Consider the following 25869-nt stretch of genomic DNA (forward strand, 5'->3'; position numbering starts at 1 on the left):
GCCCAGAAAATTTTGTCAATTATGGGGATTGAGTGCATAAATTTAAAACAATATGCATACATATGCCATTATATTTCAAATGGCACATCACCAGAAATAGTCCTACTTTCAAACAGATTTAGCCCTGGTCTGTCGGTTAAGGCGTCTGACTAGAAATCAGATTCTCTATGGCAGCGTAGGTTCGAAACCTACCTACTGCAAACGGCCATTGTTTTGCTTGAAATATATATTTTTTAATTAACAGGTCAGCCCAGAAATTTTTCTCAAATATGGGGATTGACTACATAAATTTATAAAAATATAATGGCCTTATATTTCAACGCATGGGCACACCACCAGAAATAGTTCGACTTTCAAACAAATTTAGCTTTGATCTGTCGGTTAAGGCGTCTGACTAGAAATCAGATTCTCCATGGCAGCGTAGGTTTGATACCTACCTACTGCAAACGGCCATTGTTTTGCTTGAAATATATATTTTTTAATTAACAGCTCAGCTCAGAAATTTTTCTAAAATATGGGGATTGAGTACATAAACTTATAAAAATATAATGGACTTATATTTCAACGCATGGCACATTAGCAGAAATAGTTCAACTTTTAAACAGATTTAGCCTTGGTCTCTCGGTTAAGGCGTCTGACTAGAAATCAGATTCTCCATGGCAGCGTAGTTTCGAAACCTACCTATTGCAAACGGCCATTATTTTGCTTGAAATATATATTTTTTAATTAACAGCTCAGCCCAGAAATTTTTCTCAAATATGGGGATTGAGTACGTAAATTTATAAAAATATAATGGACTTATATTTCAACGCATGGCACATCACCAGAAATAGTTCGACTTTCAAACAGATTTAGCCCTGGTCTCTCGGATAAGGCGTCTGACGTTAAATCAGATTCTCTATGGCAGCGTAGGTTCCAAACCTACCTACTGCAAACGGAAATTGTTTTGCTTGAAATATATATTTTTTAGTTAACAGTTGAGCCCAGAAATTTTTCTCAAATACGGGGATTGATTACATAAATTTATAAAAATATAATGGCCTTATATTTCAACGCATTACACATCACCAGAAAAAGTTCGACTTTCAAACAGATTTATCCTTGGTCTGTCGGTTAAAGCGTCTCACTAGAAATCAGATTCTCTATCAGCATAATTTCGAAACCTACCTACCGCAAACGACCATTTGTTTTGCTTGAAATATAATTTTTGTAATTAGCAGCTCAGCCCAGAGAATTTTGTCCATTATGGGGATTGAGTGCATAAATTTAAAACAATATGCATACATATGCCCTTATATTTCAAATGGCACATCACCAGAAATAGTCCTACTTTCAAACAGATTTAGCCCTGGTCTGTCGGTTAAAGCGTCTGACTAGAAATCAGATTCCCTATGGCAGCGTAGGTTCGAAACCTACCTACTGCGAACGGCCATTGTTTTGCTTGAAATATATATTTTTTAATTAACAGCTCAGCCCAGAAATTTTTCTCAAATATGGGGATTGAATACATAAATTTATAAAAATTTAATGGCCTTATATTTCAACGCATGGCACATCACCAAAAATAGTTCGACTTTCAAACAAATTTAGCTTTGATCTGTCGGTTAAGGCGTCTGACTAGAAATCAGATTCTCCATGGCAGCGTAGGTTCGATAGCTACCTACTGCAAACGGCCATTGTTTTGCTTGAAATATATATTTTTTAATTAACAGCTCAGCTCAGAAATTTTTCTAAAATATGGGGATTGAGTACATAAATTTATAAAAATATAATGGACTTATATTTCAACGCATGGCACATTAGCAGAAACAGTTCAACTTTCAAACAGATTTAGCCTTGGTCTCTCGGTTAAGGCGTCTGACTAGAAATCAGATTCTCCATGGCAGCGTAGGTTCGAAACCTACCTACTGCAAACGGTCATTATTTTGCTTGAAATATATATTTTTTAATTAACAACTCAGCCCAGAAATTTTTCTCAAATATGGGGATTGATTACGTAAATTTATAAAAATATAATGGACTTATATTTCAACGCATGGAACATCACCAGAAATAGTTCGACTTTCAAACAGATTTAGCCTTGGTCTGTCGGTTAAGGTGTCTGACTAAAAATCAGATTCTCCATGGCAGCGTAGGTTCGAAACCTACCTACTGCAAACGGCCATTATTTTGCTTGAAATATAATTTTTGTAATTAGCAGCTCAGCCCAGAAAATTTTGTCAATTATGGGGATTGAGTGCATAAATTTAAAACAATATGCATACATATGCCTTTATATTTCAAATGGCACATCACCAGAAATAGTCCTACTTTCAAACAGATTTAGCCCTGGTCTGTCGGTTAAGGCGTCTGACTAGAAATCAGATTCTCTATGGCAGCGTAGGTTCGAAACCTACCTACTGCAAACGGCCATTGTTTTGCTTGAAATATATATTTTTTAATTAACAGGTCAGCCCAGAAATTTTTCTCAAATGTGGGGATTGACTACATAAATTTATAAAAATATAATGGCCTTATATTTCAACGCATGGCACATCACCAGAAATAGTTCGACTTTCAAACAGATTTAGCCTTGGTCTGTCGGTTAAGGCGTCCGACTAGAAATCAGATTCTCTATCAGCATAGGTTCGAAACCTACCTACTGCAAACGAACATTTGTTTTGCTTGAAATATAATTTTTGTAATTAGCAGCTCAGCCCAGAAAATTTTGTCAATTATGGGGATTGAGTGCATAAATTTAAAACAATATGCATACATATGCCCTTATATTTCAAATGGCACATCACCAGAAATAGTCCTACTTTCAAACAGATTTAGCCCTGGTCTGTCGGTTAAGGCGTCTGACTAGAAATCAGATTCTCTATGGCAGCGTAGGTTCGAAACCTACCTACTGCAAACGGCAATTGTTTTGCATGAAATATATATTTTTTAATTAACAGCTCAGCCCAGAAATTTTTCTCAAATATGGGGATTGAGTGCGTAAATTTATAAAAATATAATGGACTTATATTTCAACGCATGGCACATCACCAGAAATAGTTCGACTTTCAAACAAATTTAGCCTTGGTCTGTCGGTTAAAACGTCTGACTAGAAATCAGATTCCCTATGGCAGCGTAGGTTCGAAACCTACCTACTGCAAACGGCCATTGTTTTGCTTGAAATACATATTTTTTAATTAACAGCTCAGCCCAGAAATTTTTCTCAAATATGGGGGTTTAATACATAAATTTATAAAAATATAATGGCCTTATATTTCAACGCATGGCACATCACCAAAAATAGTTCGACTTTCAAACAAATTTAGCTTTGATCTGTCGGTTAAGGCGTCTGACTAGAAATCAGATTCTCCATGGCAGCGTAGGTTCGATACCTACCTACTGCAAACGGCTATTGTTTTGCTTGAAACATATATTTTTTAATTAACAGCTCAGCTCAGAAATTTTTCTAAAATATGGGGATTGAGTACATAAATTTATAAAAATATTATGGACTTATATTTCAACGCATGGCACATTAGCAGAAACAGTTCAACTTTCAAACAGATTTAGCCTTGGTCTCTCGGTTAAGGCGTCTGACTAGAAATCAGATTCTCCATGGCAACGTAGGTTCGAAACCTACCTATTGCAAACGGCCATTATTTTGCTTGAAATATATATTTTTTAATTAACAGCTCAGCCCAGAAATTTTTCTCAAATATGGGGATTGAGTACATAAATTTATAAAAATATAATGGACTTATATTTCAACGCATGGCACATCCCCAGAAATAGTTCGACTTTCAAACAGATTTAGCCTTGGTCTGTCGGTTAAGGCGTCTGACTAGAAATCAGATTCTCTATGGCAGCGTAGGTTCGAAACCTACCTACTGTAAACGACCATTTGTTTTGCTTGAAATATAATTTTTGTAATTAGCAGCTCCGCCCAGAAAATTGTGTCAATTATGGGGATTGAGTGCATAAATTTAAAACAATATGCATACATATGCCCTTATATTTCAAATGGCGCATCACCAGAAATAATCCTACTTTCAAACAGATTTAGCACTGGTCTGTCGGTTATGGCGTCTGACTAGAAATCAGATTCTCTATGGCAGCGTAGGTTCGAAACCTACCTACTGCAAACGGCCATGGTTTTGCTTGAAATATATATTTTTTAATTAGCAGCTCAGCCCAGAAAATTTTCTCAAATATGGGGATTGAATACATAAATTTATAAAAATATAATGGCCTTATATTTCAACGCATGGCACAACAACAGAAATAGTTCGACTTTCAAACAGATTTAGCCTTGGTCTGTCGGTTAAGGCGTCTGATTAGAGATCAGATTCTCCATGGCAGCGTAGGTTCGAAACCTACCTACTGCAAACGGCCATGGTTTTGCTTGAAATATATATTTTTTAATTAACAGCTCAGCCCAGAAAATTTTCTCAAATATGGGGATTGAATACATAAATTTATAAAAATATAATGGCCTTATATTTCAACGTTAAGGCCTCTGACTAGAAATCAGATTCCCTATGGCAGCGTAGGTTCGAAATCTACCTACTGCAAAAGACCATTGTTTTGCTTGAAATATATATTTTTGAATTAACAGCTAAGCCCAGAAAATTTTCCCAAATATGGGGATTGAATACATAAATTTATAAAAATATAATGGCCTTATATTTCAACGCATGGCACAACAACAGAAATAGTCCGACTTTCAAACAGATTTAGCCTTGGTCTGTCGGTTAAGGCGTCTGACTAGAAATCAGATTCTCCATGGCAGCGTAGGTTCGAAACCTACCTACTGCAAACGGCCATTGTTTTGCTTGAAATATATATTTTTTAATTAACAGCTCAGCCCAGAAATTTTTCTCAAATATGGGGATAGAGTACGTAAATTTATAAAAATATAATGGACTTATATTGCAACGCATGGCACATCACCAGAAATAGTTCGACTTTCAAACAGATTTAGCCCTGGTCTGTCGGTTAATGCGTCTGACTAGAAATCAGATTCTCTATGGCAGCGTAGGTTCGAAACCTACCTACTGCAAACGGCCATTATTTTGCTTGAAATATATATTTTTTAATTTACAGCTCAGCCCAGAAATTTTTCTCAAATATGGGGATAGAGTACGTAAATTTATAAAAATATAATGGACTTATATTTCAACGCATGGCACATCACCAGAAATAGTTCGACTTTCAAACAGATTTAGCCCTGGTCTGTCGGTTAAGGCGTCTGACTAGAAATCAGATTCTCTATGGCAGCGTAGGTTCGAAACCTACCTACTGCAAATGGCAATTGTTTTGCATGAAATATATATTTTTTAATTAACAGCTCAGCCCAGAAATTTTTCTCAAATATGGGGATAGAGTACGTAAATTTATAAAAATATAATGGACTTATATTTCAACGCATGGCACATCACCAGAAATAGTTCGACTTTCAAACAGATTTAGCCCCGGTCTGTCGGTTAAGGCGTCTGACTAGAGATCAGATTCTCCATGGCAGCGTAGGTTCGAAACCTACCTACTGCAAACGGCCATTGTTTTGCTTGAAATATATATTTAACAGCTCAGCCCAGAAATTTTTCTCAAATATGGGGATTGAACACATAAATTTATAAAAATATAATGGCCTTATATTTCAACGCATGGTACATCACCAGAAATAGTTCGACTTTCAAACAGATTTAGCCTTGGTCTGTCGGTTAAGGCGTCTGACTAGAGATCAGGTTCTCCGTGGCAGCGTAGGTTCGAAACCTACCTACTGCAAACGGCCATTGTTTTGCTTGAAATATATATTTAACAGCTCAGCCCAGAAATTTTTCTCAAATATGGGGATTGAATACATAAATTTATAAAAATATAATGGACTTATATTCCAACGCATGGCACATCACCAGAAATAGTTCGACTTTCAAACAGATTTAGCCCTGGTCTGTCGGTTAAGGCGTCTGACTAGAAATCAGATTCTCCATGGCAGCGTAGGTTCGAAACCTACCTACTGCAAACGGCCATTATTTTGCTTGAAATATATATTTTTTAATTAACAGCTCAGCCCAGAAAATTTTGTCAATTATGGGGATTGAGTGCATAAATTTAAAATATTATGCATACATATGCCCTTATATTTCAAATGGCACATCACCAGAAATAGTCCTACTTTCAAACAGATTTAGCCCTGGTCTGTCGGTTAAGGCGTCTGACTAGAAATCAGATTCTCTATCAGCATAGGTTCGAAACCTACCTACTGCAAACGACCATTGTTTTGCTTGAAATATATATTTTTTAATTAACAGCTAAGCCCAGAAAATTTTCTCAAATATGGGGATTGAATACATAAATTTATAAAAATATAATGGCCTTATATTTCAACGCATGGCACATCACCAAAGATAGTTCGACTTTCAAACAAATTTAGCTTTGATCTGTCGGTTAAGGCGTCTGACTAGAAATCAGATTCTCCATGGCAGCGTAGGTTCGAAATCTACCTACTGCAAGCGGCCATTGTTTTGCTTGAAATATATATTTTTTAATTAACAGCTCAGCCCAGAAATTTTTCTCAAATATGGGGATTGAATACATAAATTTATAAACATATAATGGCCTTATATTTCAACGCATGGCACATCACCAAAAATAGTTCGACTTTCAAACAAATTTAGCTTTGATCTGTCGGTTAAGGCGTCTGACTAGAAATCAGATTCTCCATGGCAGCGTAGGTTCGATACCTACCTACTGCAAACGGCCATTGTTTTGCTTGAAATATATATTTTTTAATTAACAGCTCAGCTCAGAAATTTTTCTAAAATATGGGGATTGAGTACATAAATTTATAAAAATATAATGGACTTATATTTCAACGCATGGCACATTAGCAGAAATAGTTCAACTTTCAAACAGATTTAGCATTGGTCTCTCGGTTAAGGCGTCTCACTAGAAATCAGATTCTCCATGGCAGCGTAGGTTCGAAACCTACCTATTGCAAACGGCCATTATTTTGCTTGAAATATATATTTTTTAATTAACAGCTCAGCCCAGAAATTTTTCTCAAATATGGGGATTGAGTACGTAAATTTATAAAAATATAATGGACTTATATTTCAACGCATGGCACATCACCAGAAATAGTTCGACTTTCAAACAGATTTAGCCCTGGTCTCTCGGATAAGGCGTCTGACTTTAAATCAGATTCTCTATGGCAGCGTAGGTTCCAAACCTACCTACTGCGAACGGAAATTGTTTTGCTTGAAATATATATTTTTTAGTTAACAGTTGAGCCCAGAAATTTTTCTCAAATACGGGGATTGATTACATAAATTTATAAAAATATAATGGCCTTATATTTCAACGCATTACACATCACCAGAAATAGTTCGACTTTCAAACAGATTTATCCTTGGTCTGTCGGTTAAAGCGTCTCACTAGAAATCAGATTCTCTATCAGCATAATTTCGAAACCTACCTATTGCAAACGACCATTTGTTTTGCTTGAAATATAATTTTTGTAATTAGCAGCTCAGCCCAGAAAATTTTGTCCATTATGGCGATTGAGTGCATAAATTTAAAACAATATGCATACATATGCCCTTATATTTCAAATGGCACATCACCAGAAATAGTCCTACTTTCAAACAGATTTAGCCCTGGTCTGTCGGTTAAAGCGTCTGACTAGAAATCAGATTCCCTATGGCAGCGTAGGTTCGAAACCTACCTACTGCAAACGGCCATTGTTTTGCTTGAAATATATATTTTTTAATTAACAGCTCAGCCCAGAAATTTTTCTCAAATATGGGGATTGAATACATAAATTTATAAAAATATAATGGCCTTATATTTCAACGCATGGCACATCACCAAAAATAGTTCGACTTTCAAACAAATTTAGCTTTGATCTGTCGGTTAAGGCGTCTGACTAGAAATCAGATTCTCCATGGCAGCGTAGGTTCGATAGCTACCTACTGCAAACGGCCATTGTTTTGCTTGAAATATATATTTTTTAATTAACAGCTCAGCTCAGAAATTTTTCTAAAATATGGGGATTGAGTACATAAATTTATAAAAATATAATGGACTTATATTTCAACGCATGGCACATTAGCAGAAACAGTTCAACTTTCAAACAGATTTAGCCTTGGTCTCTCGGATAAGGCGTCTGACTTTAAATCAGATTCTCTATGGCAGCGTAGGTTCCAAACCTACCTACTGCGAACGGAAATTGTTTTGCTTGAAATATATATTTTTTAGTTAACAGTTGAGCCCAGAAATTTTTCTCAAATACGGGGATTGATTACATAAATTTATAAAAATATAATGGCCTTATATTTCAACGCATTACACATCACCAGAAATAGTTCGACTTTCAAACAGATTTATCCTTGGTCTGTCGGTTAAAGCGTCTCACTAGAAATCAGATTCTCTATCAGCATAATTTCGAAACCTACCTATTGCAAACGACCATTTGTTTTGCTTGAAATATAATTTTTGTAATTAGCAGCTCAGCCCAGAAAATTTTGTCCATTATGGCGATTGAGTGCATAAATTTAAAACAATATGCATACATATGCCCTTATATTTCAAATGGCACATCACCAGAAATAGTCCTACTTTCAAACAGATTTAGCCCTGGTCTGTCGGTTAAAGCGTCTGACTAGAAATCAGATTCCCTATGGCAGCGTAGGTTCGAAACCTACCTACTGCAAACGGCCATTGTTTTGCTTGAAATATATATTTTTTAATTAACAGCTCAGCCCAGAAATTTTTCTCAAATATGGGGATTGAATACATAAATTTATAAAAATATAATGGCCTTATATTTCAACGCATGGCACATCACCAAAAATAGTTCGACTTTCAAACAAATTTAGCTTTGATCTGTCGGTTAAGGCGTCTGACTAGAAATCAGATTCTCCATGGCAGCGTAGGTTCGATAGCTACCTACTGCAAACGGCCATTGTTTTGCTTGAAATATATATTTTTTAATTAACAGCTCAGCTCAGAAATTTTTCTAAAATATGGGGATTGAGTACATAAATTTATAAAAATATAATGGACTTATATTTCAACGCATGGCACATTAGCAGAAACAGTTCAACTTTCAAACAGATTTAGCCTTGGTCTCTCGGTTAAGGCGTCTGACTAGAAATCAGATTCTCCATGGCAGCGTAGGTTCGAAACCTACCTACTGCAAACGGTCATTATTTTGCTTGAAATATATATTTTTTAATTAACAGCTCAGCCCAGAAATTTTTCTCAAATATGGGGATTGAGTACGTAAATTTATAAAAATATAATGGACTTATATTTCAACGCATGGCACATCACCAGAAATAGTTCGACTTTCAAACAGATTTAGCCCTGGTCTCTCGGATAAGGCGTCTGACTTTAAATCAGATTCTCTATGGCAGCGTAGGTTCCAAACCTACCTACTGCGAACGGAAATTGTTTTGCTTGAAATATATATTTTTTAGTTAACAGTTGAGCCCAGAAATTTTTCTCAAATACGGGGATTGATTACATAAATTTATAAAAATATAATGGCCTTATATTTCAACGCATTACACATCACCAGAAATAGTTCGACTTTCAAACAGATTTATCCTTGGTCTGTCGGTTAAAGCGTCTCACTAGAAATCAGATTCTCTATCAGCATAATTTCGAAACCTACCTATTGCAAACGACCATTTGTTTTGCTTGAAATATAATTTTTGTAATTAGCAGCTCAGCCCAGAAAATTTTGTCCATTATGGCGATTGAGTGCATAAATTTAAAACAATATGCATACATATGCCCTTATATTTCAAATGGCACATCACCAGAAATAGTCCTACTTTCAAACAGATTTAGCCCTGGTCTGTCGGTTAAAGCGTCTGACTAGAAATCAGATTCCCTATGGCAGCGTAGGTTCGAAACCTACCTACTGCAAACGGCCATTGTTTTGCTTGAAATATATATTTTTTAATTAACAGCTCAGCCCAGAAATTTTTCTCAAATATGGGGATTGAATACATAAATTTATAAAAATATAATGGCCTTATATTTCAACGCATGGCACATCACCAAAAATAGTTCGACTTTCAAACAAATTTAGCTTTGATCTGTCGGTTAAGGCGTCTGACTAGAAATCAGATTCTCCATGGCAGCGTAGGTTCGATAGCTACCTACTGCAAACGGCCATTGTTTTGCTTGAAATATATATTTTTTAATTAACAGCTCAGCTCAGAAATTTTTCTAAAATATGGGGATTGAGTACATAAATTTATAAAAATATAATGGACTTATATTTCAACGCATGGCACATTAGCAGAAACAGTTCAACTTTCAAACAGATTTAGCCTTGGTCTCTCGGTTAAGGCGTCTGACTAGAAATCAGATTCTCCATGGCAGCGTAGGTTCGAAACCTACCTACTGCAAACGGTCATTATTTTGCTTGAAATATATATTTTTTAATTAACAGCTCAGCCCAGAAATTTTTCTCAAATATGGGGATTGATTACGTAAATTTATAAAAATATAATGGACTTATATTTCAACGCATGGAACATCACCAGAAATAGTTCGACTTTCAAACAGATTTAGCCTTGGTCTGTCGGTTAAGGTGTCTGACTAAAAATCAGATTCTCCATGGCAGCGTAGGTTCGAAACCTACCTACTGCAAACGGCCATTATTTTGCTTGAAATATAATTTTTGTAATTAGCAGCTCAGCCCAGAAAATTTTGTCAATTATGGGGATTGAGTGCATAAATTTAAAACAATATGCATACATATGCCCTTATATTTCAAATGGCACATCACCAGAAATAGTCCTACTTTCAAACAGATTTAGCCCTGGTCTGTCGGTTAAGGCGTCTGACTAGAAATCAGATTCTCTATGGTTTTGCTTGAAATATATATTTTTTAATTAACAGGTCAGCCCAGAAATTTTTCTCAAATGTGGGGATTGACTACATAAATTTATAAAAATATAATGGCCTTATATTTCAACGCATGGCACATCACCAGAAATAGTTCGACTTTCAAACAGATTTAGCCTTGGTCTGTCGGTTAAGGCGTCCGACTAGAAATCAGATTCTCTATCAGCATAGGTTCGAAACCTACCTACTGCAAACGAACATTTGTTTTGCTTGAAATATAATTTTTGTAATTAGCAGCTCAGCCCAGAAAATTTTGTCAATTATGGGGATTGAGTGCATAAATTTAAAACAATATGCATACATATGCCCTTATATTTCAAATGGCACATCACCAGAAATAGTCCTACTTTCAAACAGATTTAGCCCTGGTCTGTCGGTTAAGGCGTCTGACTAGAAATCAGATTCTCTATGGCAGCGTAGGTTCGAAACCTACCTACTGCAAACATCCATTGTTTTGCTTGAAATATATATTTTTTAATTAACAGGTCAGCCCAGAAATTTTTCTCAAATATGGGGATTGATTACGTAAATTTATAAAAATATAATGGACTTATATTTCAACGCATGGAACATCACCAGAAATAGTTCGACTTTCAAACAGATTTAGCCTTGGTCTGTCGGTTAAGGTGTCTGACTAAAAATCAGATTCTCCATGGCAGCGTAGGTTCGAAACCTACCTACTGCAAACGGCCATTATTTTGCTTGAAATATAATTTTTGTAATTAGCAGCTCAGCCCAGAAAATTTTGTCAATTATGGGGATTGAGTGCATAAATTTAAAACAATATGCATACATATGCCCTTATATTTCAAATGGCACATCAACAGAAATAGTCCTACTTTCAAACAGATTTAGCCCTGGTCTGTCGGTTAAGGCGTCTGACTAGAAATCAGATTCTCTATGGCAGCGTAGGTTCGAAACCTACCTACTGCAAACGGCAATTGTTTTGCATGAAATATATATTTTTTAATTAACAGCTCAGCCCAGAAATTTTTCTCAAATATGGGGATTGAGTGCGTAAATTTATAAAAATATAATGGACTTATATTTCAACGCATGGCACATTAGCAGAAACAGTTCAACTTTCAAACAGATTTTGCCTTGGTCTCTCGGTTAAGGCGTCTGACTAGAAATCAGATTCTCCATGGCAACGTAGGTTCGAAACCTACTTATTGCAAACGGCCATTATTTTGCTTGAAATATATATTTTTTAATTAACAGCTCAGCCCAGAAATTTTTCTCAAATATGGGGATTGAGTACATAAATTTATAAAAATATAATGGACTTATATTTCAACGCATGGCACATCCCCAGAAATAGTTCGACTTTCAAACAGATTTAGCCTTGGTCTGTCGGTTAAGGCGTCTTACTAGAAATCAGATTCTCTATGGCAGCGTAGGTTCGAAACCTACCTACTGTAAACGACCATTTGTTTTGCTTGAAATATAATTTTTGTAATTAGCAGCTCCGCCCAGAAAATTTTGTCAATTATGGGGATTGAGTGCATAAATTTAAAACAATATGCATACATATGCCCTTATATTTCAAATGGCACATCACCAGAAATAATCCTACTTTCAAACAGATTTAGCACTGGTCTGTCGGTTAAGGCGTCTGACTAGAAATCAGATTCCCTATGGCAGCGTAGGTTCGAAACCTACCTACCGCAAACGACCATTGTTTTGCTTGAAATATATATTTTTTAATTAACAGCTCGGCCCAGAAATTTTTCTCAAATATGGGGATTGAATACATAAATTTATAAAAATATAATGGCCTTATATTTCAACGCATGGCACAACAACAGAAATAGTTCGACTTTCAAACAGATTTAGCCTTGGTCTGTCGGTTAAGGCGTCTGACTAGAGATCAGATTCTCCATGGCAGCGTAGGTTCGAAACCTACCTACTGCAAACGGCCATGGTTTTGCTTGAAATATATATTTTTTAATTAACAGCTCAGCCCAGAAAATTTTCTCAAATATGGGGATTGAATACATAAATTTATAAAAATATAATGGCCTTATATTTCAACGTTAAGGCCTCTGACTAGAAATCAGATTCCCTATGGCAGCGTAGGTTCGAAATCTACCTACTGCAAAAGACCATTGTTTTGCTTGAAATATATATTTTTGAATTAACAGCTAAGCCCAGAAAATTTTCCCAAATATGGGGATTGAATACATAAATTTATAAAAATATAATGGCCTTATATTTCAACGCATGGCACAACAACAGAAATAGTCCGACTTTCAAACAGATTTAGCCTTGGTCTGTCGGTTAAGGCGTCTGACTAGAAATCAGATTCACTATGGCAGCGTAGGTTCGAAACCTACCTACTGCAAACGGCCATTGTTTTGCTTGAAATATATATTTTTTAATTAACAGCTCAGCCCAGAAATTTTTCTCAAATATGGGGATAGAGTACGTAAATTTATAAAAATATAATGGACTTATATTTCAACGCATGGCACATCACCAGAAATAGTTCGACTTTCAAACAGATTTAGCCCTGGTCTGTCGGTTAATGCGTCTGACTAGAAATCAGATTCTCTATGGCAGCGTAGGTTCGAAACCTACCTACTGCAAACGGCCATTATTTTGCTTGAAATATATATTTTTTAATTAACAGCTCAGCCCAGAAAATTTTCTCAAATATGGGGATAGAGTACGTAAATTTATAAAAATATAATGGACTTATATTTCAACGCATGGCACATCACCAGAAATAGTTCGACTTTCAAACAGATTTAGCCCTGGTCTGTCGGTTAAGGCGTCTGACTAGAAATCAGATTCTCTATGGCAGCGTAGGTTCGAAACCTACCTACTGTAAACGACCATTTGTTTTGCTTGAAATATAATTTTTGTAATTAGCAGCTCCGCCCAGAAAATTTTGTCAATTATGGGGATTGAGTGCATAAATTTAAAACAATATGCATACATATGCCCTTATATTTCAAATGGCACATCACCAGAAATAATCCTACTTTCAAACAGATTTAGCACTGGTCTGTCGGTTAAGGCGTCTGACTAGAAATCAGATTCCCTATGGCAGCGTAGGTTCGAAACCTACCTACTGCAAACGACCATTGTTTTGCTTGAAATATATATTTTTTAATTAACAGCTCGGCCCAGAAATTTTTCTCAAATATGGGGATTGAATACATAAATTTATAAAAATATAATGGCCTTATATTTCAACGCATGGCACAACAACAGAAATAGTTCGACTTTCAAACAGATTTAGCCTTGGTCTTTCGGTTAAGGCGTCTGACTAGAGATCAGATTCTCCATGGCAGTGTAGGTTCGAAACCTACCTACTGCAAACGGCCATTGTTTTGCTTGAAATATATATTTAACAGCTCAGCCCAGAAATTTTTCTCAAATATGGGGATTGAATACATAAATTTATAAAAATATAATGGCCTTATATTTCAACGCATGGTACATCACCAGAAATAGTTCGACTTTCAAAGAGATTTAGCCTTGGTCTGTCGGTTAAGGCGTCTGACTAGAAATCAGATTCCCTATGGCAGCGTAGGTTCGAAACCTACCTACTGCAAACGGCCATTGTTTCTCTTGAAATATATATTTAACAACTCAGCCCAGAAATTTTTCTCAAATATGGGGATTGAATACATAAATTTATAAAAATATACTGGCCTTATATTTCAACGCATGGTACATCACCAGAAATAGTTCGACTTTCAAACAGATTTAGCCTTGGTCTGTCGCTTCAGGCGTCTGACTAGAGATCAGGTTTTCCATGGCAGCGTAGGTTCGAAACCTACCTACTGCAAACGGCCATTGTTTTGCTTGAAATATATATTTAACAGCTCAGCCCAGAAATTTTTCTTAAATATGGGGATTGAATACATAAATTTATAAAAATATAATGGACTTATATTTCAACGCATGGCATATCACCAGAAATAGTTCGACTTTCAAACAGATTTAGCCCTGGTCTGTCGGTTAAGGCGTCTGACTAGAAATCAGATTCTCCATGGCAGCGTAGGTTCGAAACCTACCTACTGCAAGCGGCCATTATTTTGCTTGAAATATATATTTTTTAATTAACAGCTCAGCCCAGAAAATTTTGTCAATTATGGGGATTGAGTGCATAAATTTAAAATATTATGCATACATATGCCCTTATATTTCAAATGGCACATCACCAGAAATAGTCCTACTTTCAAACAGATTTAGCCCTGGTCTGTCGGTTAAGGCGTCTGACTAGAAATCAGATTCTCCATGGCAGCGTAGGTTCGAAACATACCTACTGCAAACGGCCATTATTTTGCTTGAAAGATATATTATTTAATCAACAGCTAAGCCCAGAAAATTTTCTCAAATATGGGGATTGAATACATAAATTTATAAAAATATAATGACCTTATATTTCAACGCATGGCACATCACCAAAGATAGTTCGACTTTCAAACAGATTTAGCCTTGGTCTGTCGGTTAAAGCGTCTGACTATAAATCAGATTCTCCATGGCAGCGTAGGTTCGAAACCTACCTATTGCAAACGGCCATTATTTTGCTTGAAATATATATTTTTTAATTAACAGCTCAGCCCAGAAATTTTTCTCAAATATGGGGATTGAGTACGTAAATTTATAAAAATATAATGGACTTGAAGTCAGATTCTCTATCAGCATAGGTTCGAAACCAACCTACTGCAAACGACCATTGTTTTGCTTGAAATATATATTTTTTAATTAACAGCTAAGCCCAGAAAATTTTCTCAAATATGGGGATTGAATACATAAATTTATAAAAATATAATGGCCTTATATTTCAACGCATGGCACATCACCAAAAATAGTTCAACTTTCAAACAGATTTAGCCTTGGTCTCTCGGTTAAGGCGTCTGACTAGAAATCAGATTCTCCATGGCAGCGTAGGTTCGATACCTACCTACTGCAAACGGCCATTGTTTTGCTTGAAATATATATTTTTTAATTAACAGCTCAGCTCAGACATTTTTCTAAAATATGGGGATTGAGTACATAAATTTATAAAAATATAATGGACTTATATTTCAACGCATGGCACATTAGCAGAAATAGTTCAACTTTCAAACAGATTTAGCCTTGGTCTCTCGGTTAAGGTGTCTGACTAGAAATCAGATTCTCCATGGCAGCGTAGGTTCGAAACCTACATATTCAAACGGCCATTATTTTGCTTGAAATATATATTTTTTAATTAACAGCTCAGCCCAGAAATTTTTCTCAAATATGGGGATTGAGTACGTAAATTTATAAAAATATAATGGACTTATATTTCAACGCATGGCACATCACCAGAAATAGTTCGACTTTCAAACAGATTTAGCCCTGGTCTCTCGGATAAGGCGTCTGACTTTAAATCAGATTCTCTATGGCAGCGTAGGTTCCAAACCTACCTACTGCAAACGGAAATTGTTTTGCTTGAAATATATATTTTTTAGTTAACAGTTGAACCCAGAAATTTTTCTCAAATACGGGGATTGATTACATAAATTTATAAAAATATAATGGCCTTATATTTCAACGCATTACACATCACCAGAAATAGTTCGACTTTCAAACAGATTTATCCTTGGTCTGTCGGTTAAAGCGTCTCACTAGAAATCAGATTCTCTGTCAGCATAGTTTCGAAACCTACCTACTGCAAACGACCATTTGTTTTGCTTGAAATATAATTTTTGTAATTAGCAGCTCAGCCCAGAAAATTTTGTCAATTGTGGGGATTGAGTGCATAAATTTAAAACAATATGCATACATATGCCCTTATATTTCAAATGGCACATCATCAGAAATAGTCCTACTTTCAAACAGATTTAGCCCTGGTCTGTCGGTTAAGGCGTCTGAATAGAAATCAGATTCTCTATGGCAGCGTAGGTTCGAAACCTACCTACTGCAAACGGCCATTGTTTTGCTTGAAATATATATTTTTTAATTAACAGCCAGCCCAGAAATTTTTCTCAAATATGGGGATAGAGTACGTAAATTTATAAAAATATAATGGACTTATATTTCAACGCATGGCACATCACCAGAAATAGTTCGACTTTCAAACAGATTTAGCCCTGATCTGTCGGTTAAGGCGTCTGACTAGAAATCAGATTCTCTATGGCAGCGTAGGTTCGAAACCTACCTACTGCAAACGGCCATTATTTTGCTTGAAATATATATTTTTTAATTAACAGCTCAGCCCAGAAATTTTTCTCAAATATGGGGATAGAGTACGTAAATTTATAAAAATATAATGGACTTATATTTCAACGCATGGCACATCACCAGAAATAGTTCGACTTTCAAACAGATTTAGCCCTGGTCTGTCGGTTAAGGCGTCTGACTAGAAATCAGATTCTCTATGGCAGCGTAGGTTCGAAACCTACCTACTGTAAACGACCATTTGTTTTGCTTGAAATATAATTTTTGTAATTAGCAGCTCCGCCCAGAAAATTTTGTCAATTATGGGGATTGAGTGCATAAATTTAAAACAATATGCATACATATGCCCTTATATTTCAAATGGCACATCACCAGAAATAATCCTACTTTCAAACAGATTTAGCACTGGTCTGTCGGTTAAGGCGTCTGACTAGAAATCAGATTCCCTATGGCAGCGTAGGTTCGAAACCTACCTACTGCAAACGACCATTGTTTTGCTTGAAATATATATTTTTTAATTAACAGCTCGGCCCAGAAATTTTTCTCAAATATGGGGATTGAATACATAAATTTATAAAAATATAATGGCCTTATATTTCAACGCATGGCACAACAACAGAAATAGTTCGACTTTCAAACAGATTTAGCCTTGGTCTTTCGGTTAAGGCGTCTGACTAGAGATCAGATTCTCCATGGCAGTGTAGGTTCGAAACCTACCTACTGCAAACGGCCATTGTTTTGCTTGAAATATATATTTAACAGCTCAGCCCAGAAATTTTTCTCAAATATGGGGATTGAATACATAAATTTATAAAAATATAATGGCCTTATATTTCAACGCATGGTACATCACCAGAAATAGTTCGACTTTCAAAGAGATTTAGCCTTGGTCTGTCGGTTAAGGCGTCTGACTAGAAATCAGATTCCCTATGGCAGCGTAGGTTCGAAACCTACCTACTGCAAACGGCCATTGTTTTTCTTGAAATATATATTTAACAACTCAGCCCAGAAATTTTTCTCAAATATGGGGATTGAATACATAAATTTATAAAAATATACTGGCCTTATATTTCAACGCATGGTACATCACCAGAAATAGTTCGACTTTCAAACAGATTTAGCCTTGGTCTGTCGCTTCAGGCGTCTGACTAGAGATCAGGTTTTCCATGGCAGCGTAGGTTCGAAACCTACCTACTGCAAACGGCCATTGTTTTCTTGAAATATATATTTAACAGCTCAGCCCAGAAATTTTTCTTAAATATGGGGATTGAATACATAAATTTATAAAAATATAATGGACTTATATTTCAACGCATGGCACATCACCAGAAATAGTTCGACTTTCAAACAGATTTAGCCCTGGTCTGTCGGTTAAGGCGTCTGACTAGAAATCAGATTCTCCATGGCAGCGTAGGTTCGAAACATACCTACTGCAAACGGCCATTATTTTGCTTGAAAGATATATTTTTTAATCAACAGCTAAGCCCAGAAAATTTTCTCAAATATGGGGATTGACTACATAAATTTATAAAAATATTATGGCCTTATGTTTCAACGCATGGCACATCACCAGGAATAGTTCGACTTTCAAACAGATTTAGCCTTGGTCTGTCGGTTAAGGCGTCTGACTAGAAATCAGATTCTCTATCAACATAGGTTCGAAACCTACCTACTGCAAACGACCATTGTTTTGCTTGAAATATATCTTTTTTAATTAACAGCTAAGCCCAGAAATTTTTTTCAAATATGGTAATTGAATACATAAATTTATAAAAATATAATGGCCTTATATTTCAACGCATGGCACATCACCAGAAATAGTTCGACTTTCAAACAGATTTAGCCTTGGTCTGTCGGTTAAGGCGTCTGACTAAAAATCAGATTCTTCATGGCAGCGTAGGTTCGATACCTACATACTGGAAACAGCCATTGTTTTGCTTCAAATATATATTTTTTAATTAACAGCTCAGCAAATAAATTTTTCTCAAATATGGGGATTGAGTTCATAAATTTAAAACAATATAATGCCTTTATATTTCAAATGGCACATCACCAGAAATAGTTCTACTTTCAAACAGATTTAGCGTTGGTCTGTCGGTTAAGGCGTCTGACGAGAAATCAGATTCCCTATGGCAGCGTAGGTTCGAAACCTACCTACTGCAAACGGCCATTGTTTTGCTTGAAATATATATTTTTTAATTAACAGCTCAGCCCAGAAATTTTTCTCAAATATGGGGATTGAATACATAAATTTATAAAAATATAATGGCCTTGTATTTCAACGCATGGCACATCACCAAAAATAGTTCGACTTTCAAACAGATTTAGCCTTGGTCTGTCGGTTAAGGCGTCTGACTAGAAATCAGATTCTCTATCAACATAGGTTCGAAACCTACCTACTGCAAACGACCATTGTTTTGCTTGAAATATATCTTTTTTAATTAACAGCTAAGCCCAGAAATTTTTTTCAAATATGGTAATTGAATACATAAATTTATAAAAATATAATGGCCCTTATATTTCAACGCATGGCACATCACCAGAAATAGTTCGACTTTCAAACAGATTTAGCCTTGCTCTGTCGGTTAAGGCGTCTGACTACAAATCAGATTCTTCATGGCAGCGTAGGTTCGATACCTACCTACTGCAAACAGCCATTGTTTTGCTTCAAATATATATTTTTTAATTAACAGCTCAGCAAATAAATTTTTCTCAAAAATGGGGATTGAGTTCATAAATTTAAAACAATATAATGCCTCTATATTTCAAATGGCACATCACCAGAAATAGTTCTAAATCAAACAGATTTAACTCTGGTCTGTCGGTTAAGGCATCTGTCTAGAAATCAGATTCTCCATAGCAGCGTAGTTTCGAAAGCTACCTACTGCAAACGGCCATTATTTTGCTTGAAATATATATTTTTTAATAGTTCGACTTTCAAACAGATTTAGCCATGCTCTGTCGGTTAAGGCGTCTGACTACAAATCAGATTCTTCATGGCAGCGTAGGTTCGATACCTACCTACTGCAAACAGCCATTGTTTTGCTTCAAATATATATTTTTTAATTAACAGCTCAGCAAATAAATTTTTCTCAAAAATGGGGATTGAGTTCATAAATTTAAAACAATATAATGCCTCTATATTTCAAATGGCACATCACCAGAAATAGTTCTAAATCAAACAGATTTAACTCTGGTCTGTCGGTTAAGGCGTCTGACTAGAAGTCAGATTCTCCATGGGAACGTACGTTCGAAACCTACCTACTGCAAACGACCATTTGTTTTGCTTGAAATATAATTTTTGTAATTAGCAGCTCAGTCCAGAAAATTTTGTCAATTATGGGGATTGAGTGCATAAATTTAAAACAATATGCATACATATGCCCTTATATATTTCAAATGGCACATCACCAGAAATAGTCCTACTTTCAAACAGATTTAGCCTTGGTCTGTCGGTTAAGGCGTCTGACTAGAAATCAGATTCTCTCTGGCAGCGTAGGTTCGAAACCTACCTACTGCAAACGGAAATTGTTTTGCTTGAAATATATATTTTTAATTAACAGCTCAGCCCAGAAATTTATCTCAAATATGGGGATTGACAACATAAATTTCAAAAAACATAATGGCCTTATATTTCAACGCATGGCACATCACCACAAATAGTTCGACTTTCAAACAGATTTAGCCTTGGTCTGTCGGTTAAGGCGTCTGACTAGAAATCAGATTCTCCATGGCAGCGTAGGTTCGAAACCTACCTACTGCAAACGGCCATTATTTTGCTTGATATATATATTTTTTAGTTAACAGCTCAGCCCAGAAATTTTTCTCAAATATGGGGGTAGAGTACGTAAATTTATAAAAATATAATGGACTTATATTTCAACGCATGGCACATCACCAGAAATAGTTCGACTTTCATACAGATTTAGCCCTGGTCTGTCGGTTAAGGCGTCTGACTAGAAATCAGATTCTCTATGGCAGCGTAGGTTCGAAACCTACCTACTGCAAACGGCCATTGTTTTGCTTGAAATATATATTTTTTAATTAACAGCTCAGCCCAGAAAATTTTCTCAGATATGGGGATTGAATACATAAATTTATAAAAATATAATGGCCTTATGTTTCAGCGCATGGCACATCACCAGAAATAATCCCACTTTCAAACAGATTTAGCACTGGTCTGTCGGTTAAGGCGTCTGACTAGAAATCAGATTCTCTATGGCAGCGTAGGTTCGAAACCTACCTACTGCAAACGACCATTGTTTTGCTTGAAATATATATTTTTTAATTAACAGCTCAGCCCAGAAAATTTTCTCAGATATGGGGATTGAATACATAAATTTATAAAAATATAATGGCCTTATATTTCAACGCATGGCACAACACCAGAAATAGTTCGACTCTCAAACAGATATAGCCTTGGTCTGTCGGTTAAGGCGTCTGACTAGTAATCAGATTCCCTATGGCAGCGTAGGTTCGAAACCTACCTACTGCAAACGGCCATTGTTTTGCTTGAAATGTATATTTTTTAATTAACAGCTCAGCCCAGAAATTTTTCTCAAATATGGGAGTAGAGTACGTAAATTTATAAAAATATAATGGACTTATATTTCAACGCATGGCACACCACCAGAAATAGTTCGACTTTCAAACAGATTTAGATTTGGTCTGTCGGTTAAGGCGTCTGACTAGAAATCAGATTCTCCATGGCAGCGTAGGATCGATAACTACCTACTGCAAACGGCCATTGTTTTGCGTGAAATATATATTTGTTAATTAACAACTCAGATCAGAAATTTTTCTCAAATATGTAGATTGAATACATAAATTTATAAAAATATAATGGCCTTATATTACAACGCATAGCACAACAACAGAAATAGTTCGACTTTCAAACAGATTTAGCCTTGGTCTGTCGGATAAGGCATCTGACTAGAAATCAGATTCTCCATGGCAGCGTAGGATCGATAAATACCTACTGCAAACGGCCATTGTTTTGCGTGAAATATATATTTTTTAATTAACAGCTCAGCTCAGAAATTTTTCTCAAATATGGGGATTGAGTACATAAATTTATAAAAATATAATGGACTTATATTTCAACGCATGGAACATCACCAGAAACAGTTCAACTTTCAAACAGATTTAGCCTTGGTCTCTCGGTTAAAGCGTCTGACTAGAAATCAGATTCTCCATGGCAACGTAGGTTCGAAACCTACCTACTGCAAACGGCCATTGTTTTGCTTGAAATATATATTTTTTAATTATCAGCTCAGCCCAGAAATTTTTCTCAAATATGGGGATTGAATACATAAATTTATAAAAATATAATGGCCTTATATTTCAACGCATGGCACATCACCAAAAATAGTTCGACTTTCAAACAAATTTAGCTTTGATCTGTCGGTTAAGGCGTCTGACTAGAAATCAGATTCTCCATGGCAGCGTAGGTTCGATACCTACCTACTGCAAACGGCCATTGTTTTGCTTGAAATATATATTTTTTAATTAACAGCTCAGCTCAGAAATTTTTCTCAAATATGTTGATTGAGTACGTAAATTTATAAAAATATAATTGACTTATATTTCAACGCATGGCCCATCACCAGAAATAGTTCGGCTTTCAAACAAATTTAGCCTTGGTCTGTCGGTTAAAGCGTCTGACTAGAAATCAGATTCCCTGTAGCAGCGTAGGTTCGAAACCTACCTACTGCAAACGGCCATTATTTTGCTTGAAATATATATTTTTTAATTAACAGCTCAGCCCAGAAATTTTTCTCAAATATGGGGATAGAGTACGTAAATTTATAAAAATATAATGGTCTTATATTTCAACGCATGGCACATCACCAGAAATAGTTCGACTTTCAAACAGATTTAGCCTTGGTCTGTCGGTTAAGGCGTCTGACTAGAAATCAGATTCTCTATTGCAGCGTAGGTTCGAAACCTACCTACTGTAAACGACCATTTGTTTTGCTTGAAATATAATTTTTGTAATTAGCAGCTCCGCCCAGAAAATTTTGTCAATTATGGGGATTGAGTGCATAAATTTAAAACAATATGCATACATATGCCCTTATATTTCAAATGGCACATCACCAGAAATAGTATTACTTTCAAACAGATTTAGCCCTGGTCTGTCGGTTAAGGCGTCTGACTAGAAATCAGATTCTCTATGGCAGCGTAGGTTCGAAACCTACCTACTGCAAACGGCCATTATTTTGCTTGAAATATATATTTTTTAATTAACAGCTCAGCCCAGAAATTTTTCTCAAATATGGGGATAGAGTACGTAAATTTATAAAAATATAATGGTCTTATATTTCAACGCATGGCACATCACCAGAAATAGTTCGACTTTCAAACAGATTTAGCCCCGGTCTGTCGGTTAAGGCGTCTGACTAGAAATCAGATTCTCTATGGCAGCGTAGGTTCGAAACCTACCTACTGTAAACGACCATTTGTTTTGCTTGAAATATATATTTTTTAATTAACAGCTCAGCCCAGAAATTTTTCTCAAATATGGGGATTGACAACATAAATTTCAAAAAACATAATGGCCTTATATTTCAACGCATGGCACATCACCAGAAATAGTTCGACTTTCAAACAGATTTAGCCTTGGTCTGTCGGTTAAGGCGTCTGACTAGAAATCAGATTCTCCATGGCAGCGTAGGTTCGAAACCTACCTACTGCAAACGGCCATTATTTTGCTTGATATATATATTTTTTAATTAACAGCTCAGCCCAGAAATTTTTCTCAAATATGGGGGTAGAGTACGTAAATTTATAAAAATATAATGGACTTATATTTCAACGCATGGCACATCACCAGAAATAGTTCGACTTTCAAACAGATTTAGCCCTGGTCTGTCGGTTAAGGCGTCTGACTAGAAATCAGATTCTCTATGGCAGCGTAGTTTCGAAACCTACCTACTGTAAACGACCATTTGTTTTGCTTGAAATATAATTTTTGTAATTAGCAGCTCCGCCCAGAAAATTTTGTCAATTATGGGGATTGAGTGCATAAAATTAAAACAATATGCATACATATGCCCTTATATTTCAAATGGCACATCACCAGAAATAATCCCACTTTCAAACAGATTTAGCACTGGTCTGTCGGTTAAGGCGTCTGACTAGAAATCAGATTCTCTATGGCAGCGTAGGTTCGAAACCTACCTACTGCAAACGGCCATTGTTTTGCTTGAAATATATATTTTTTAATTAACAGCTCAGCCCAGAAAATTTTCTCAGATATGGGGATTGAATACATAAATTTATAAAAATATAATGGCCTTATGTTTCAACGCATGGCACATCACCAGAAATAGTTCAACAGATTTAGCCTTGGTCTGTCGGTTAAGGCGTATGAATAGAAATCAGATTCCCTATGGCAGCGTAGGTTCGAAACCTACCTACTGCAAACGACCATTGTTTTGCTTGAAATATATATTTTTTAATTAACAGCTAAGCCCTGAAAATTTACTCAAATATGGGGATTGAATAAATAAATTTATAAAAATATAATGGCCTTATATTTCAACGCATGGCACAACAACAGAAATAGTTCGACTCTCAAACAGATATAGCCTTGGTCTGTCGGTTAAGGCGTCTGACTAGTAATCAGATTCCCTATGGCAGCGTAGGTTCGAAACCTACCTACTGCAAACGGCCATTGTTTTGCTTGAAATATATATTTTTTAATTAACAGCTCAGCCCAGAAATTTTTCTCAAATATGGGGGTAGAGTACGTAAATTAATAAAAATATAATGGACTTATATTTCAACGCATGGCACATCACCAGAAATAGTTCGACTTTCAAACAGATTTAGATTTGGTCTGTCGGTTAAGGCGTCTGACTAGAAATCAGATTCTCCATGGCAGCGTAGGATCGATAACTACCTACTGCAAACGGCCATTGTTTTGCGTGAAATATATATTTGTTAATTAACAACTCAGATCAGAAATTTTTCTCAAATATGGGGATTGAATACATAAATTTATAAAAATATAATGGCCTTATATTTCAACGCATAGCACAACAACAGAAATAGTTCGGCTTTCAAACAAATTTAGCCTTGGTGTGTCGGTTAAAGCGTCTGACTAGAAATCAGATTACCTATGGCAGCGTAGGTTCGAAACCTACCTACTGCAAACGGCCATTGTTTTGCTTGAAATATATATTTTTTAATTAACAGCTCAGCCCAGAAATTTTTCTCAAATATGGGGATTGAATACATAAATTTATAAAAATATAATGGCCTTATATTTCAACGCATGGCACATCACCAAAAATAGTTCGACTTTCAAACAAATTTAGCTTTGATCTGTCGGTTAAGGCGTCTGACTAGAAATCAGATTCTCCATGGCAGCGTAGGTTCGATACCTACCTACTGCAAACGGCCATTGTTTTGCTTGAAATATATATTTTTTAATTAACAGCTCAGCTCAGAAATTTTTCTAAAATATGGGGATTGAGTACATAAATTTATAAAAATATAATGGACTTATATTTCAACGCATGGCACATTAGCAGAAACAGTTCAACTTTCAAACAGATTTAGCCTTGGTCTCTCGGTTAAGGCGTCTGACTAGAAATCAGATTCTCCATGGCAACGTAGGTTCGAAACCTACCTATTGCAAACGGCCATTATTTTGCTTGAAATATATATTTTTTAATTAACAGCTCAGCCCAGAAATTTTTCTCAAATATGGGGATTGAGTACGTAAATTTATAAAAATATAATGGACTTATATTTCAACGCATGGCACATCACCCGAAATAGTTCGACTTTCAA

Source organism: Cylas formicarius, unplaced genomic scaffold, assembly GCF_029955315.1.
Source record: "Cylas formicarius isolate icCylForm1 unplaced genomic scaffold, icCylForm1.1 PGA_scaffold_16__1_contigs__length_5364039, whole genome shotgun sequence".
In the NCBI taxonomy this organism is placed as follows: Eukaryota; Metazoa; Arthropoda; class Insecta; order Coleoptera; family Brentidae; genus Cylas; species Cylas formicarius.